The 17,850-nt window shown below is 38.5% G+C and overlaps 1 protein-coding gene across 1 annotated transcript in view; it reads left to right on the top strand.

Annotated features, from left to right (window-relative positions):
• DCHS2 (dachsous cadherin-related 2) overlaps positions 1-17,850 on the top strand; it is a 295,589-nt gene that overhangs the window by 38,088 nt on the left and 239,651 nt on the right. The window lies entirely within an intron of this gene.

Below are 17,850 nucleotides of genomic sequence, written 5' to 3'. Positions count from 1 at the left end.
AATGCTAAGACCCTGCTCCACTCAACGTCCAGCAAGCTACAGTGCTGGACACCCTAGGCCAAATGACTAACAAGACAGGAACACAACCCCACCCATTAGCAGAGAGGCTGCCTAAAATCATAATAAGGCCACAGACACCCCAAAACACGTAATGATCAAGGGATGTAATGATCAAGGGATCAATCCAGGAAGAAGATATAACAGTTGTAAATATTTATGCACCAAACATAGGAGCACCTCAATACATAAGGCAAATGCTAACAGCCATAAAAGGGGAAATCGACACAATCATTATAGGGGACTTTAACACCCCACTTCACCAATGGACAGATCATCTAAAATGAAAATAAATAACAAAACACAAGCTTTAAATGATACATTAAACAAGATGGACATAATTGATATTTATAGGACATTCTATCCAAAAACAACAGAATACACTTTCTTCTCAAGTGCCCATGGAACATTGTCCAGGATAGATAACATCTTGGGTCACAAATCAAGCCTTGGTAAATTTAAGAAAATTGAAATCATATAAAGTAACTTTTCCAACCACAATGCTATGAGACTAGATATCAATTATAGGGAAAAAAATCTGTAAAAAATACAAACACATAGAGGCTAAACAATACACTTCTTAATAACCAAGATATCACTGAAGAAGTCAAAGAAGAAATCAAAAAATACCTAGAAACAAATGACAAAGGAAACACGATGACCCAAAACCTATGGAATGCAGCATAAGCAGTTCTAAGAGGGAAGTTTATAGCAATACAATCCTACCTCAGGAAACAAGAAATATCTCAAATAAACAATCTAACCTTACTCCTAAAGCAATTAGAGAAAGAAGAACAGAAAGACCCCAAAGTTAGCAGAAGGAAAGAAATCATAAAGACAAGATCAGAAATAAGTGAAGAAAAAATGAAGGAAATAATAGCAAAGATCAATAAAACTAAAAGCTGGTTCCTTGAGAAGATAAACAAAATTGACAAACCATTAGCCAGACTCATCAAGAAAAAAAGGGAGAAGACTCAAATCAATAGAATTTGAAATGAAAAAGCAGAAGTAACAACTGACACTGCAGAAATACAAAGCATCATGAGAGATTATTACAAACAACTATATGCCAATAAAATGGACAACCTGGAAGAAATGGACAAATTCTTAGAAAAGCACAACCTTCCAAGACTGAACCAAGAAGAAATAGAACATATGAACAGACCAATCACAAGCAATGAAATTAAAACTGGGATTAAAAATCTTCCAACAAACAAAAGCCCAGGACAAGATGGATTCACAGGCAAATTCTATCAAACATTTAGAGAAGAGTTAACACCTATCCTTCTCAAACTCTTCCAAAATATAGCAGAGGGAGGAACACTCTAAAACTCATTCTACAAGGCCACCATCACCCTGATACCAAAACCAGACAAAGATGTCACAAAGAAAGAAAACTGCAGGCCAATATCACTGATGAACATAGATGCAAAAATCCTCCATAAAATACTAAGAAATAGAATCCAACAGCACATTAAAAGGATCGTACATCATGACCAAGTGGGATTTATCCCAGGAATGCAGCGATTCTTCAATACACGCAAATCAATCAATGTGATACACCATATTAACAAATTGAAGGATAAAAAACATGATCATCTCAACAGATGCAGAAAAAACTTTTGACAAAATTCAACACTAATTTATGATAAAAACCCTACCGAAAGTAGGGATAGAGAGAACTTACCTCAACATAATAAAAACCATATATGACAAACCCACAGCAAACATCATTCTCAACGGTGAAAAACTGAGAGCATTTCCTCTAAGATCAGGAAAGGGACAAGGATGTCCACTCTCACCTCTATTATTCAACAGAGTTTTGGAAGTCCTAGCCACGGCAATCAGAGAAGAAAAAGAAATAAAAGGAATACAAATTGGAAAAGAAGAAGTAGAAGTGTCACTGTTTTCAGATGACATAATACTATACATAGAGAATCCTAAAGACTCTACCAGAAAACTATTAGAGCTAATCAATGAATTTGGTAAAGTAGCAGGGTACAAAATTAATGCACAGAAATCTCATGCATTCCTATACACTAATGATGAAATATCTGAAAGAGAAATTAAGGAAACACTCCCATTTACCATTGCAACAAAAAGAATAAAATACCTAGGAATAAACCTACCTAAGGAGACAAAAGACCTGTATGTAGAAAACTATAAGACACTGATAAAAAAAAAAAATTTAAGACGATACAAACAGATGGAGAGATATACCATGTTCTTGGATTGGAAGAATCAACATTGTGAAAATGACTATACTACCCAAAGCAATCTACAGACTCAATGAAATCCCTATCAAACTACCACTGGCATTTTTCACAGAACTAGAAAAAGAAATTTCACAATTTGTGTGGAAACACAAAAGATCCCGAATAGCAAAAGCAATCTTGAGAAAGAAAAATGGAGCTGGAGGAATCAGGCTCCTGCACTTCAGATTATACTACAAAGCTACAGTAATCAAGGCATTATGGTACTGGCACAAAAACAGAAATATAGATCAATGGAACAGGATAGAAAGCCCAGAGATAAACCCACACACCTATCGTCACCTTATTTTTGATAAAGGAGGCAAGAATATACAATGGAGCAGGCTCTTCATTAAGTGGTGCTGAGAAAACTGGACAGCTACATGTAAAAGAATGAAATTAAAACACTCCCTAACACCATACACAAAAATAAACTCAAAATGGATTAAAGACCTAAATGTAAGGCCAGACAGTATAAAACTCTTAGAGGAAAACAGAGGCAGACATAAATCACAGCAAGATCCTTTTTGACCCACATCCTAGAGAAATGGAAACAAAAACAAAAATAAACAAATCATACCTAATGAAACTTCAAAGCTTTTGCACAGCAAAGGAAACCATAAACAAGATGAAAAGACAACCCTCAGAACTGGAGAAAATATTTGCAAACTAAGCAACTGACAAAGGATTAATCTCTAAAATTTACAAGCAGCTCATGCAGCTCAATATCAAGAAAACAAACAACCCAATTCAAAAATGGTCAGAAGACCTAAATAAACCATCCTCCAAAGAAGATATACAGATTGCCAACAAACACATGAAAGAATGCTCAACATCACTAATCATTAGAGAAATGAAAATCAACATTACAATGAGGTATCACCTCATACCAGTCAGAATAGCCATCATCAGAAAAATCTACAAACAAAAAATGCTGGAGAGGGTATGGAGAAAAGGGAACCCTCCTGCACTGTTGGTGGGAATGTAAATTGATACAGCCACTATGGAGAACAGTATGGAGATTCCTTAAAAAACTAAAAATAGAACTACCACACGACCCAGCAATCCCACTACTGGACATATACCCTGAGAAAACCATAATCCAAAAGAGCCATGTACCAAAATGTTCATTGCAGCTCTATTTACAATAGGCTGGACGTGGAAGCAACCTAAGTGTCCATCGACACATGAAGGGATAAGGACGATGTGGCACTATATACAATGGAATATTACTCAGCCATAAAAACAAACAAAATTGAGTTATTGGTAGTGAGGTGGATGGACCTAGAGTTTGTTATACAGAGTGAAGTAAGTGAGAAAGAGAAAAACAAATACTGTATGCTAACACATATATATGGAATCCGAAAGAAAAAAAACTGATTCTGAAGAACCTAGGGGCAGGACAGGAATAAAGACACAGACGTAGAGAATGGGCTTGAGGACACAGGGAAGGGGAAGTGGAAGCTGGGACAAAGTAAGAGAGTATCACTGACATATATACACTACCAAATGTAAAATAGATAGCTAGTAGGAAGCAGCTGCATAGCACAGGGAGATCAGCTTGGTGCTTTGTGACCACCTAGAGGGGTTGGATAAGGAGGGTGGGAGGGTGATGCAAGAGGGAGGGGATATGGGAACATATGTATACATATAGCTGATTCACTTTGTTATACAGCAGAAACTAACATAGCATTGTAAAGCAATTATACTCTAATAGAGATGTCTAAAAAAAAAAGATGTGGTATATGTGCACAATGGAATATTACTCAGTCATAAAAAAGAATGAAATAATGCCATTTGCAGCAACATGGATGCAACTAGAGATTATCATACTAAGTGAAGTGTGTCAGAAAGAGAGTGACAAATACTATATGATACCACTTATATATGGAATCTAAAATAATACACAAATAAACATATCTATGAAACAGAAACAATCACGGACATAGAGAACAGACTGCTGGTTGCCAAGGGGGAGAGAGTTGCAGGAGGGATGGAGTAGGAGGTTGGGGTTAGCAGATGTAAGCTTTTATATATAGAATGGATAAACAACAAGGTCCTACTGTATAGCAGAGAGGACTATACTCAATATCCTATAATAAACCATAATGGAAAAGAATATAAAAAAAAAGAATGTGTATATACATACATATCTATATATATATATATGTAACTGAATCACTTTGCTGCACAGCAGAAGTTAACACAACATTGTAAAGCAACTATATTTCAATAAAATAAGGATGAAAAAGAACAAAAGAAACAAATATACAACTTTAAAGACTGACAGCTGATCTCCAGTATCTGAAGCTTTGTAGTTCTATTGTATTTTTGTCTTATCTCTGGTTACCTTTGATTATATGTGGATATTGTATTTGTAGAACTGTTTGTAAAAATAGTTTGAGGCTAGGGTGAGGAGGCAACCAGGCCTTAAGATGGGGGGCCCCATCCTTGCATAATCTTCTTTGTTGAGTGTGGGTTGTACTTAATAACTCCACTCTTACTAATAGAAAATGGCAGAAGTAATGGTATGTCACTTTCCAGATTAGGTTATAAGAGCCTGTGGCTTCCATGTTGGTCTCCCTCTCTTGCTCTTGGCTCCTGGCTCTGGGAGAAGCCACCTTGTGGGCAGCTCTGTAAAGAGGCCCACCAGGTGACAAGCTGAAACCTCCTTCAAACAGCCACGTGACTGAACTTGGAAGTGGTCCCTGCAGACCCAGTCAAAGCTTGGGTGACCGCAGCACCATCCGACCCTGTGAACGAAGCTTGTTGGAATCCTGAGCTAGCACCACTGAGCTAAGCTGCTCCTGGATCCCTGACCCACAGAAACTGTCAGATGAGAAGTATTTATTGTTTTAAGCCACTAAGTTTGGAATAATTTTTTTATGCAGTAATCGATAACTAATAAAGATGATGATCTCTTTAAATAATGAGGATTTCTATTTGCTTCTGCAAGTTGCCTGGGGGTGCTAGCCCCCTAGGATACCTCCAGAGATTAGTAGCCCAGAATCACCTGTTTCCAGTCTCAGGCACTGAGATGATTCAAAGCTGAGTTGCAGCCCCTTGGAGGGCCTACCTGTGGTTCACCCTGAGTGACAGGGTGTTCTTCTTTAAGGGACAGCCCAAAGTCGGGGACTTAGGAGGGCTCTCCCAACCCTGTATAGGCCTGGATCCCAGTGTCTGTGACCCAAGCACTAGGAAGCTTGCAGGTCCCGCTCAGCCACCAGCCTCCCAGCTCTCCCCTCTGGAATTGGTATAGTTCCCTGGGAAGAAGTTTCTCTAAACTTGGGGTGTATTAACCTGGACTTCCTTCCCTGCCATCCTCTCAGTAAATCTTGACTGTATCGTGAGTTCTTTGATGCCTTCAATTGGTTATTTCTTTAAATATTTTGTTCCATTTTTTTAGTCATCCTATGAGGGGACTGGACTGAATTACTGAGTCTACATTATTGGAAGTAGAAGTCAAACTTCATTTCTCTATCTGAGAAGTTAAAAATCAAGGAAGTTTCTTGTTGCACATACATCTTAAGTCACCAAGCATATTCAGCTGTAGGTTTCAGTATGATAGTTTACTGAATTCTCTAAGAATTTTGTGCTGTACTTTCCATCTAATACTCTGGAGGGTACTTTTCTGGTGGCCAACCTGATTTAGCTTGCTTGCCAATTTTACATGGTGACCTTGCTGTTTTCCAGTCCACATGGATGGGCGGTAAGGGTTAACTCTGACGTTAATTCATTTTACTCTGGCAGGCAAGGGTTGTATTTTGATGTCACTTGGGTAATAGAGAGTGAAACAGCGTATTTTCTACTATGATATTCTATCTGTTTGAATATTTGTTATTCTCCACACAGTTAATCTTGATGGTTTTTATTTTTACATATGCTTTCTAGTAAAGAAGTAAATAACCTTGGGTGAGTTAAGTACCAACTCCAAATCACATGGAGTACATATGTCTCTGAAAAATGCTATGATAGGGGAATTAATAGTTGGGAATCTTTAGCTCTTATTTTGGTGGAAAAGCCTATGTAATTTTTAAAAGTAGATCTATACATGCTGATTTGGAAAAAAAGCCAAGATGCATTTTTACTGAAAAAAAGTAGCTGTATACCCCAGGTTCCTGTGTGTGTGTGTGCGTGTGCGTGTGCGTGTGTGTGTGTACCTGTAAATGTATACAAAATGTTTAAAAGGATACAGAAGAAATGAAGAAGATTGAATATTTGGTATGGGAGGAACGCTTACTTTTCCCTTGTACATCTTTGAATTGTTTGACTTTCTCTCATTTCACATGTCATTTTCCCAATTAATTAATTAGTTAATTTAAACCCTGAGTGGACACATGTTAGTAGCACAATCTCATGTTAGTTGTAAAGAATGGTATACAATGATTTCCTTTTATCATCCTGTTTTATTATTTCTCTTTCTCATGGTCTCAACTAGATATTCAGTTTACACATTTAATTGTTTTAAGTTATGAATAGTATGCATACTAAGTCTCATATTTTTTCCTTCATCCAAACGTATAATGCTTTTTGGTTATATATATTAGAGTTGTTAAATCTCCCTAAGTCACACTTCAGACCTGAACAGTTGTCAATTAGTATATACAAAATCCAGAATCAGAAATTTTGGAAGGAATCTCAATTCTACCACTTAATAGTTGTTAAAACCTTGTACAAGAAATTTAACCAACATTCCCGCTTATCTTTCCCTCCACCCACGCATGCTCACAGAGTCAGTATTAACAACTGTTTTCCAGACAGTTTTCTGTCTGAGAACATGAATAACGATAACATCTTTCTCACTTACCTTGTAGGTTTGTGATGAGGAACAAAAGATAATATGCACGAGAGCTTTTGCAAGCTGTACAACAATATGCAAATGTAAGGTTGATTATTTGTAGTCCTTTGCTGCATTGTAAAGTGTCAAAGATAGACCACTGTATTAGATGTCCAATTTTCCATATTTTGAAAAAGGAAAAGATGTTGAAGGAATCAGATAGTATCTGTGAGGCCAAAAGTCTGAAGAAAACTGTTAAGTATATCATTTGTAACTCAAGAAAAAGAGCAGGAGAAAATATTTTATGTTAAGGGGATAAACCTTCTGGATAATAAAGTGTGTTGGTTGTGCTTAAGGGAAGGGAGTGGAGGCCTCTCGTTTTTTAGAGGGTGAGGGTTGCTCTGCCAGGCGGCTTCTGTCCCTTTCCTTCCTCTGGATTTTAAAAGCGTGACCTACCTCTTGTGCTTTTGATTAGTTTAACATCAAGTGCAGGGCATTGAATATCAGTTCCTGACCTCAGGGAGAACTTTCTGGGAAGCTGTAGAAATTACACAAGTATGGGAAAATGTTCCTCTGGTAAACTTCCACTCCTCACCTATCCCTTGGACAATCCACTAAAAACTTCCAGGTTCTTGGTATGTTTCTCTAAATGATAAATACAGTTACTTAAGGATCTATCAGCTATGACCAGATGGTAACAATCTTAAGAGCACAAGGGAAAAAGGCAATGTTTTTAGCTCTTCTTACTATATACAGACTTAAACCAGAATATTGATAGTGTACTTTGTTTATAAAAATATTTTCTATTTAATTACCTACTATAATCTATTCTGAGTTATGATGTACCATTACACCATGTCACGGTCTTTTCCATTTTATGTATCTCTCTCTCTCTCTCTCTCTCTCTCTCTCTCTCAGAAAATATACCCAGTAGGATAAAGAAATAAATGTTAGCTTTTAAAGGTGGGTAAATATGAAGTTCCTATTGAAATATACTAAATACTGTTATATCTTGAGGTATAAAGTAGAATTATTTGTTTTCATGGTTCTAGAAATATATTTTTTCTTAAAACTATATCCATCAGCTTTATTTAATTAGGCCCTGAGCAGCTATGCATTGGATATATAACAAAGTGATACTGAAAATGAAGAGAAAATGGTACTTGACAGAAGAAAAGAATAAAAGTGTCTTTAATGGAAAACTCTAGATTCTTAGATGATAAGGTCTAAAATTCTATTTGAATTTCATCTCAGTCAGTTTGGGCTGCTATGACAAGTGCCACAGACTGGGTGGCTTAAACAACAGACATTTATTTCTCATGGTTCAGGAGGTTAGAGGTCCAACAGCAGGGTGCCAGCATGGTCAGGCTCTGATGAGAACCCTCTTCCTGGCCTGCAGACGGCTGCCTTCTTGCTGTGCCCTCACGTGATGGAGAGAAGAGAGCTGTCTTGTCTCTTTCTCTTTTTATAAGGGCACTAATCCCCTTTCTTATAGAAAGGGCCTCACTCTCATGACTGATCTAACCTAATTACCTCCCCAATGCCCCACCCTCAAATACCATCACACCAGGGGTTAGGGCTTCAAACATGAATTCTGGGGCCATACAAACATTCAGACCATTGCAAACTTTAGCCATGCTACTCCTTGGTGTGGGCCTGAGACTTGGATTGGAAAGCCTCTGGCTTGAGCCCCCTTCAGGGCTTAATAAGGCTGGTGAAAAGAGTTTTCTAAGAATCTGATGTGTGTTAGAACCTCATGCTTCATATGTTATTCCTCTGCTCACTGAATTACTTTTCCTTTTTCCCTTTTAAATAATTTTAGTTTTTCTTGGTCTGGAAGCTCGATTAGGAAACACTGACACACAGTAATTCAATTATAACTTTTAGTTGAAAGCTGAGGTTAAATATAGGGTTTATACATGTGATGTGGATATTTTAGGCTGATAGTTTATTACTATTATTATTATTTTAATCAAATAACCTGTAAGTCGGCAACTTTTTTCCATTGTATTCCTTTCCTGTTAGCATGAACCTGTAGCTGGCAATAAAACAATACCTAACATTTATTGTGTTCTTACTGTGTGCTAGGTAATGCCATGCATTTTATATGGAATATCTGATTTAATCTTCACAGCAATCCCATGAGGTAGGTCCTGTAATTAAGCCATTTTATAGATGTGGAAACTGAGGTTTATAGCAGTAAAGTAATGTGTCTGAGGTCAAACAGATCATAAATGGTAGAGTCAGGATACCTGTATTGGGGATACTATAGAGGTTTACAACTCTCTCAGGTACAAACCTCCCTTAGGAAGGAGTTCCACTTCACATGGTAAAATTTTATATCAGCATTGTGAGTAAATCATTCAACAAGATGTATGTCTAAGAAGGGTGGTGTGTGGTTGGAGGTCATCAAAATAACACTTAGTGTCAGTACTTTTTTTTTCCCCTTCAAGCATCTCTAATTAAACCATGGGAGACTTTTGTAAATTAAATCAATATAATTAATGTCAGAATAGATGGGGAAACTGTAGCTCAGATTTATAGATAAGTCTTTGTGTCTGCAGAAATGTATTAGTGGTCCATGTGCAACAGTGGTATTGCCCAATTTTTCATAACAATATTGCTTAATATGAAAAGACAAGCCCCAGTCAACTACCAGTTCAACAGGTGTAAAATTCGTGGTCTGGAAGGTCCTACTAAGTACCAGGTTAGTACCTGCTGAGTTAATTAGGTTCATTTAGGTCCTGGAGATTGTACTTTAACATCTGGTTTGTGTTTTGTAAGTTGGAAACAGTAGGCATGGTGTGTATGTGTGTGTGGGTGTGTGTATGTGTGTGAGGGTATGGGTGTTAGTTGCTAAGACCACTGCTAGAGACACCACTGGAGGCTGAGAAACACCTTGGGTTTCACCCCTTCTTTGGCCCTCCAGTCTCCTGCCATGTCCCTTTATGCAGCTCTAACAAGAAGCCAGTTGTCCAGGGAATCTGTGAGACTCACAGCAGAGCAGGGCCGGGCGCGGGCATGGGTGGGGTGCAGACACACATGTGCTGTGCACACACTGCATTTGTGTAGGTAGCATTGGCACCCTGTGCCTTTGTTCTCCCTTTTGTGATAGGACAAGAGAACGAACACCTGATTTAGGAAATATTTTATGGTCCTTTAAAGTCTCATTTGTTTGCTTCTTTATGAAACATGAAATTCTTCTTTAAAATGGTGAAATCTTTGAAGGGAGGAGTCTTATCTCCTGGGCATCTGCTTCAATTCTACCCTTCCCTTGCAGGAAATCCAAACAAAGATTTCCCAAACGGGGCTTCCCTGGTGGTGCAGTGGTTGACAGTCCGCCTGCCAATGCAGGGGACTCGGGTTCGTGCTCCGGTCCGAGAGGATCCCGCATGCCGCGGAGCGGCTGGGCCCATGGGCCGTGGCCGCTGGGCCTGCGCGTCCGTAGCCTGTGCTCCGCAACGGGGGATGCCGCGGCAGTGAGAGGCCCACGTACCGCAAAAATACCCCAAACAAACAAACAAAAAAATGATTTCCCAAACGGACTCTGCTGAGGGGATTCCATTTTGTGATGAGAAAGTGCTTCATAGGAAGCATCACCCCTGACAAACCTTATTGTGAAATAGTGTCATGTTGATGGGAGCTGCTGCACTGATGTAGCTTCTTTCCACACACGGTAGATAGGAATTCTTCATGATTTTTCATAGTCTAGCCTCCATTAGCTAACTGCAGAGATATTTTCTTCTTAGAAATCTCTCATATGGTATATTATATATATAACATATTATATATATAAATTTTAATAGATACTATATATATAATTTTTTTTTGCAATTTTGGAAACAGTTTATCATTATAGTATTTTCTGTTGTTGAGTTTCCATTTGGCCTTTTTTGGGGAAAAGATTTAGTAACTCACAGTACTATAATAATGGTGTTTAAATTGTTTTGTAGGGATTGGATTTGCTTCGTGTGCATCTGTGGAGTATTTGTGTGTGCATCTGAGAGACTGCAACCTTAGGGGACAGTTTTTGGACTGATAACACACCCAGTACAAAGAACTTTAGAATCAGTGAGCATTGTAATTTATCAACATTTTTGAACAGAGGAGTAAGTTTGTTTTATTTTCTTTAGATTTTTCAGGATATATGTATATACACACACACATATTCATATATTATATGTAGATATTTTGATTGTAACATGGAGGATCATTTAACAAATATCTAAATACAAATTTCTAGATTTTATTAGTATGGTATGTGCAAGAGTTGGCATTTTATCTCAGAACTGAGCTCATCAACACCTAGAACATCATGAGCCCTGACCTGGACAGGCAACCATCACCTTTTGAACTTCAAAACAACACAGCATTTTGTAATGGGAAACACTGTGATGCACTTATATTATAAATAATAAAAATTGGCTCTTCTAGGTGAAATTAAGGCTTAGAGGAGGAGAAGTATCCCAGAGCTGTTTTCCAGTTTGTCTTTCAGAAGTTTGGAGCTTCTACATACTACGTTTATGAACCATTCTATAAGGAAAATTACAATCCTTTGGAAATATGGGTCTGATTTGCTGTTTAAACAGTTAGCAAATTTTATTTAAAATTTTAGCAAATTACTCTTTCTGTTTGGGCAAACGAAATTTGTTCTAAAATGAAATATGCAATTTTTAAGTGATTAGTGCTATCCTAATTCTTTACAGTTACCCACCCCCTTCTGTGTTATGTATTTTTCTTTTCTTTTAACTCTTTTATTTTAACTCATTTGAATGAGATAAATAAAACTGTAGTTTTCATAAAATAATTCATCTGAACACACATTTGTTTCTGGGCATGACTGAGGATTTATGTGGGGAAAAACACTTACTAAAAAAAGTTAAACATAAAAGCACAGGGCAGGGATTTCCCTGGCCATCCAGTAGTTAAGACTTCGCCTTCCATTGTCGGGGGTGTGGGTTGGAACTCTGGTCAGGGAGCTAAGATCCCACATGCCTTGTGGCCAAAAAACCAAAACATAAAACAGAAGCAATATTGTAACAAATTCAATAAAGACTTTAAAAAATAAATAAATAAATAAAATTAAAAAAAAAAAAAAACCAAGCCACAGGGCATACTGATGTAATTGCAATAATAGAATTATGCTGGTGTTATTATGTTTTTGCATCTGGTATCAATAGACTGATTTTCCAGATCAGTAGTTCTTAAGGTGTGGTCCCTAGACCTGTAGCATCAGCATCAATGAATTTGTTAGAACTGTAAATTCTTGGGTCCCATCCCAGACCTACTGAAACAGAAACCTTCAGTAGGAGGTGAAGGGAGAGCAGCCTGCGTTTTAACAAGCTCACCAGGTGATTCTGTGGACCTTAGAATAATTACTGTAAGTTAGTGTCACTTTCCACTTCAGATCACTCTATTATAAAGGCAGGTGTAAGATCTGGCACAGATACTCTAAAAAACAAAATCAATGCTACTGATGTTGGTTGTTTCATTTGTAAAAGTCCTTTCTTGTGGAGAAAAATTTGCCTGTTTTTTTTTTTTTTTTTTTTTTGGTGGTACGTGGGCCTCTCACTGTTGTGGCCTCTCCCGTTGCGGAGCAACAGGCTCCGGACGCGCAGGCTCAGCGACCATGGCTCACAGGCCCAGCCGCTCCATGGCACGTAGGATCTTCCCGGACCGGGGCACGAACCCGTGTCCCCTGCATCAGCAGGCGACCTCTCAACCACTGCGCCACCAGGGAAGCCCTGCATGACTGTTTTTGGGATAAGGCAGTGGCAGTTCTAAAGGCAGGGATGTGTACACTGTTCTTAACTTTTGTCACTGGAGCACCCCGGGCCATAGTGATGGGAGGTGGAGGAAGCAGGTACGGGGATTTGATTTAAAGTGGACTTGCTTTCATTTGGGTTGTGTTAGTAGGATAAATGAATGTAATAGACATGAAGATGATTTGCAACTTGGAAAGCTCAGTATAAATGGACTTCTGCATTTGCTGAGTCAGCATTTCAGGGCTGTAGGTGCTGGGGAGTCAGCAGTGAGGAAAATACAAGTCCATGTCCTCCTGGAACTCATTCTCGGGAGGTACAGTTATATCTAAGTCTGTATATGTTATAAATGAAGCTGTAAATGTGTCCTCACAAGCAAGCTGAGGTTAATTAGTAGAAAAACTTACAGTTCAAAATAGGCCCATGTAGTGATGACAATTTACCTACTTATAGCTCATTTAGGTGGTAATTTCAAACACATCTAATCTGAAAGTAAGAAAACAGGCCTCTGAGAACCCAAAATAGATGTCAACAGGCCCATTTGCTAACACTCATACTCTTTCCCTCTAGCTCTGACTCAAAGTTCATTTTACAGAAGCCTTATTTGACTCAATTTTTTTCTCTGCTCTATCTAAATCCATAAGATCTTTTCATTACTTACTGCCTTTTATCATGCTTTTTTTCTTTTGTGCCTGTAATGCCCCTACTTTCTCTCTTTTTTTTTTTTTTTGCTTAAGAAAATCGCATATATTCTTCAAAATCCAGCTCAAGTTGTGCTCCTGGGACCCCTTGGTTCCCAGTTTCTCAGGCTGAGCTAGTTTCTCCATCTCCTGTGCCTCTGGCCAGCTAGTCTGGTCTGCAGTAGAGTCTGGAGTCTTATTATTGAATTTCTCCCTCTCTGCACTCATCTTCTCCATGAGACTGTGGATTCCTGGAGGATGGGGAACACATCTCATGGAACTTGTGTCATCAGCACCCACCAGACTACTGCTGACAAATACAAGGGGCTCTGGAAATGTTTGCTTCATTAATGAATTTAATGTGGGAGTCTGGTTTCTGATTCCCACAGCCCTGCAGAAAGAGCAAATTAAAAGAGAGTTTCCTGATGTAGATGTAATAGTGAGGAGGGACTTGATAAAACAACAAAGGACAGAACTCAACCTATTTTTTTTTTAAAAAAGAGCGTAGAAGTGCAGCAATCTGGACAACAAAGACTAATTACTTTATAATTCAGAGAATTAATGTTCAATTTAAAGGAAAGACTAAAATGTATTCACATATTTAAGATTTACAGAAGTGGTTGCCTAAAAATGGAAACCATCCAGATTTCGAATATGATTGTACGTAGCGACATTTATCATAGGGATCTATCTAGTATTATAGTTTTCATTAGTTTTAGTTAGCTTTCTCTTCCAGGAGAAAATATTACACCTTATAGTTCAGCTAGAGAAAACGTACTTTCTTAGGCTTTAGAGAGACACATATGCATATATTTTTCCTCATTTATGTTACTTTTAGCCTTTTTAATCCTCTAATATGGTAATCTTTTGTGGCTAAGAAACAAAAGATTGACCACATTACAGGATTAAGAAAGTAGCCATTGAGCAGCCATTAATGCTCCTGTGACATACAGTGATAAGAGGAAGGAAAGCCAGTGTGAGGCGTAGCCAAGCTGTGCGGTAGACATCTTCTTTGGGGTCTAGCCCCCAGTCGGCCACATAGTAAATGTGGGTCTCGCCTAAGTCACTAAAATCCCATCAGCAGACGTTTCTTTATCTGCAAAGTGGAGCCAGTACAAACCTACAGCCCACGACTGTTTTGACAATTAAGTGAAATGATGTGTGTGAAAAGCATCTAAAAAGCAAGGATCACTTACAGAGATGGTGGGAACGTATATCACAAAATATCTTATATGTTGAAAGACAGGATCCAAGCCATTGCCGAAAGTCTTTAATTTTTCCATTCCCCTCTCTTCCTTCCTACAATATTTCCCATGACAATTTAGGAAGTCAGATGATTCTTTGTTTATATTAAATGGCCCAAATCCAATGGTTCTCAGGAGCTGGCCTGGACCTTTCTCCAGTAAGTTTGTTCCTGAGATTAAATGGTTGGTAAATTAATCATAAATTGCAAGGAGGAAATCAGATGTGATTCAATGAGCATCATCAAGAGAAAGTAGGTCTAGGCCTGGTAAATTTAACAGTGACTGGGATTCTGAAGGCTTACAAAGAGTGTTTACTACACTGGGCTTCTGACATTCTTATAGACAAATTGAATGTTTATCTTACATCTCTCTTAGTTGAAATTTTTGTCTTCACACAGTTCTTTAGCAGCTGCCTCCCATTAACATTTTTGGAGACAAAGCATGCAGTAACACATTTTGACAAGGAGCAGTTAGAAAGCCATGGTTCGGCAGAAAAGCTGAAGTCAGCTATATTTCACTTATCAAATCAATGAGGCTTTGCCTTTAATCCCTTCAGCTCCAGGTCACAGGGTTAGCTTGGCAGGACAATTTTAACCAGAGCTCAGATTATTTTCTTCATGAAAAACAAGTGTATTATGAGCTGGTATCACTCGGTAATAACACCTTAGAGGACATAAATGATCCTCACATTTATCAAAAAGAAAAATACTCAGAAGAGAATGGAACACCTGGATTTGGGGACTGGTTGAGGGAAAAAGCCTGAAGCCTGAAATTGCTGTTTTAGGGAGGTGAGGGTGGCCTGAAAGGAACATTGATGTGAATGACGAGGCAAGAGCCTGGTTCCGATCTAGAAGCGGCAGTGAGATGGAGAGAGGTGTCTCAGAGAACTCTGAAAGACTGAAACTGAGTCGGGGGCTGTCACGGGTAGCTTTACCTGCTTTGCAGTTTTGTCTGGTTGTTGTGTCCATGGTGCTATAGAAACAAAATAAATAAATGTCTGACGATAATTAACATAACTCAAATTACAAATATGATAATTACCTAGTTCATATGTAGAACTTGATTACATTTAAGCCTTGATTTGTGGTTATTAGCTAGATTGCTGACTTATTTCTCTGATCAAAATCATGTCCTTTGGAAGACCTAAGCATGTTATGGTGAGTACATCAGTAGCCTGGAAAGTATGTGTATACGTATATCAATGCTGTTTGAACCATGAGAATATATAGAATTATTGTACTGTATGAACACAATTATAGTTTCTACTTAATATCAATTAAGTAGAAACTCATCAATTACACTTGTCATCAATTACACTTGTCATATCAGTTTAATCTCAGTGTATGAAAGCTAAGCAGTGTATTAGTATTTGCTACATGAATTCTTTTCTAAATAAGCAGTTGCTTAGCATTCATGAAGTTTAAAGCTCTGTGTATCTACAATAACAGTATTCCCTTCTTATAAAACCAGATAAAAACCAACACAAAATAGCATTGCTGGTAATTAAACCAGTTCAGGTGCTCTGAGAAGCAGGATCTATGGTGGAGTTGGACAGCCAATAGATTCACTGGGAGACAAGCCTCTAAAGGATATGGGCACGGGAGCAGGTGCAGGTGGGAAGAGACTCCTACTGGTGTGGAGGACTGATAGTTGTGAAGGGAGAGAGGGAAGGAAGCAGGGTTGGATGGAAAGAGGCTCAGACTGAATAAGCTCTGAAAGAGTCTTGGCCAGACCATCGGGGTGCCCCAAAGCAAAGGCTGCCCAGGGTTCCCCACTGGGCAGGAACGGCCCCTCCCAGTCATTGGCTGGGAGCAGCTTGAGGAGAGTGTGACCTTGACCAGGGTCCGAGGTGGATCCTGAGGGTCCAGGAGCTGGAGGCCATGAGGTGACTACGCTCCTCACGGCAGGTTCTCTTTCCAGGGAGGCCTGAGAAGCCCACTCCCATGGCTGCCGCAGTCATGCAATGTTCTAAACAATCTCACTAAACATTGATCTTTAAAATTGACTTTCTAAATATTTATTCATGTAAATATTATTACTGATAATTGCAGATTGTTAAAAATACACTGGAGTCAGGTGAAATTTGGAATAACCAACATGAAATTGCATTTTCTCTGTAAAACTAGGGGCTAATCTTATTTTGTTTGAAGATTTACAATATGTGAAAATATTAGATTGCTTAAACTTTTGACTAATTAGGTTGAACGTTTTTTCCTGTGTTTTTCTATTTAGTCTTCTGTTCTTGTTGCCAATTTTTCTTGCAAGATGCCAGCATTGTTCATATTGATCGGAAAGAGTTCTTTTTATGAGTTTCAACCTTTGTGTTTGTTCTCTCTTTCTCTTTAGTATGTCCTTTGCCTTTTCATTTTATTTGCAATATTTGTTTAATGTATAGAAGTTTAAAGTTTTTTTTGTTTTTTGTTTTTTTGTTTTTGATGTGTGTGGTTAGATCTTTCTCTCTTTTCCTTTGTGACTTGGATCCTCCATCCCTGGATGAAAAACAACTGGTTAAGTACTTGGAATAAAATCAAGTTGGAGTCTCAAAATTAAACCACATGTCAAAATTAATTCCAGCTGGAATAAAGAATTAACTGTGAAAGGAGCCATACGATTCTGTTTGCTGTAAAAGGGATTTGTTGGTCCCCATCACTGTGTAGTTTGTTGCTGCTTAAGGTAATCCTTACATCTCATGGTGGGAGGACGATTTGAAGTGTGCAGGTCCTTCTTTGACTAGGTCCCAATGCCTGACCTGAGGGTCTGCCAGCCATAAGAGCCTCTCCAGCTCCTGTTGTGCGATCCTGGGTTTGTGCTGAACGAAATTGTTTCTGGAACCTTTGAAGCAGTCTCTAGCCCTTCTTTTGCTAGAAAAGGTAGACAAACCTTTGTGATTTCCAAAATATAACCCTCTTGAGGTTATCTTTGAATCCCCCTCCCCCTTTTTACATCTTGGACACTGCACAGCCCCTAGGCATGTTCCCTTACGAGGCAGTGCACTGAAGCCTCAGTCCCGTAAGAACCCTGTTAAATACAAAGACGGTTCTTCCCGGAGTTCTGGCTTGATGCAGACTTCTCAGGTTT

The sequence above is a fragment of the Delphinus delphis genome, chromosome 5 (genome assembly GCF_949987515.2).
Source record: "Delphinus delphis chromosome 5, mDelDel1.2, whole genome shotgun sequence".
Lineage (NCBI taxonomy): Eukaryota > Metazoa > Chordata > Mammalia > Artiodactyla > Delphinidae > Delphinus > Delphinus delphis.
This window is presented reverse-complemented; position numbering and strand designations above follow the sequence as displayed.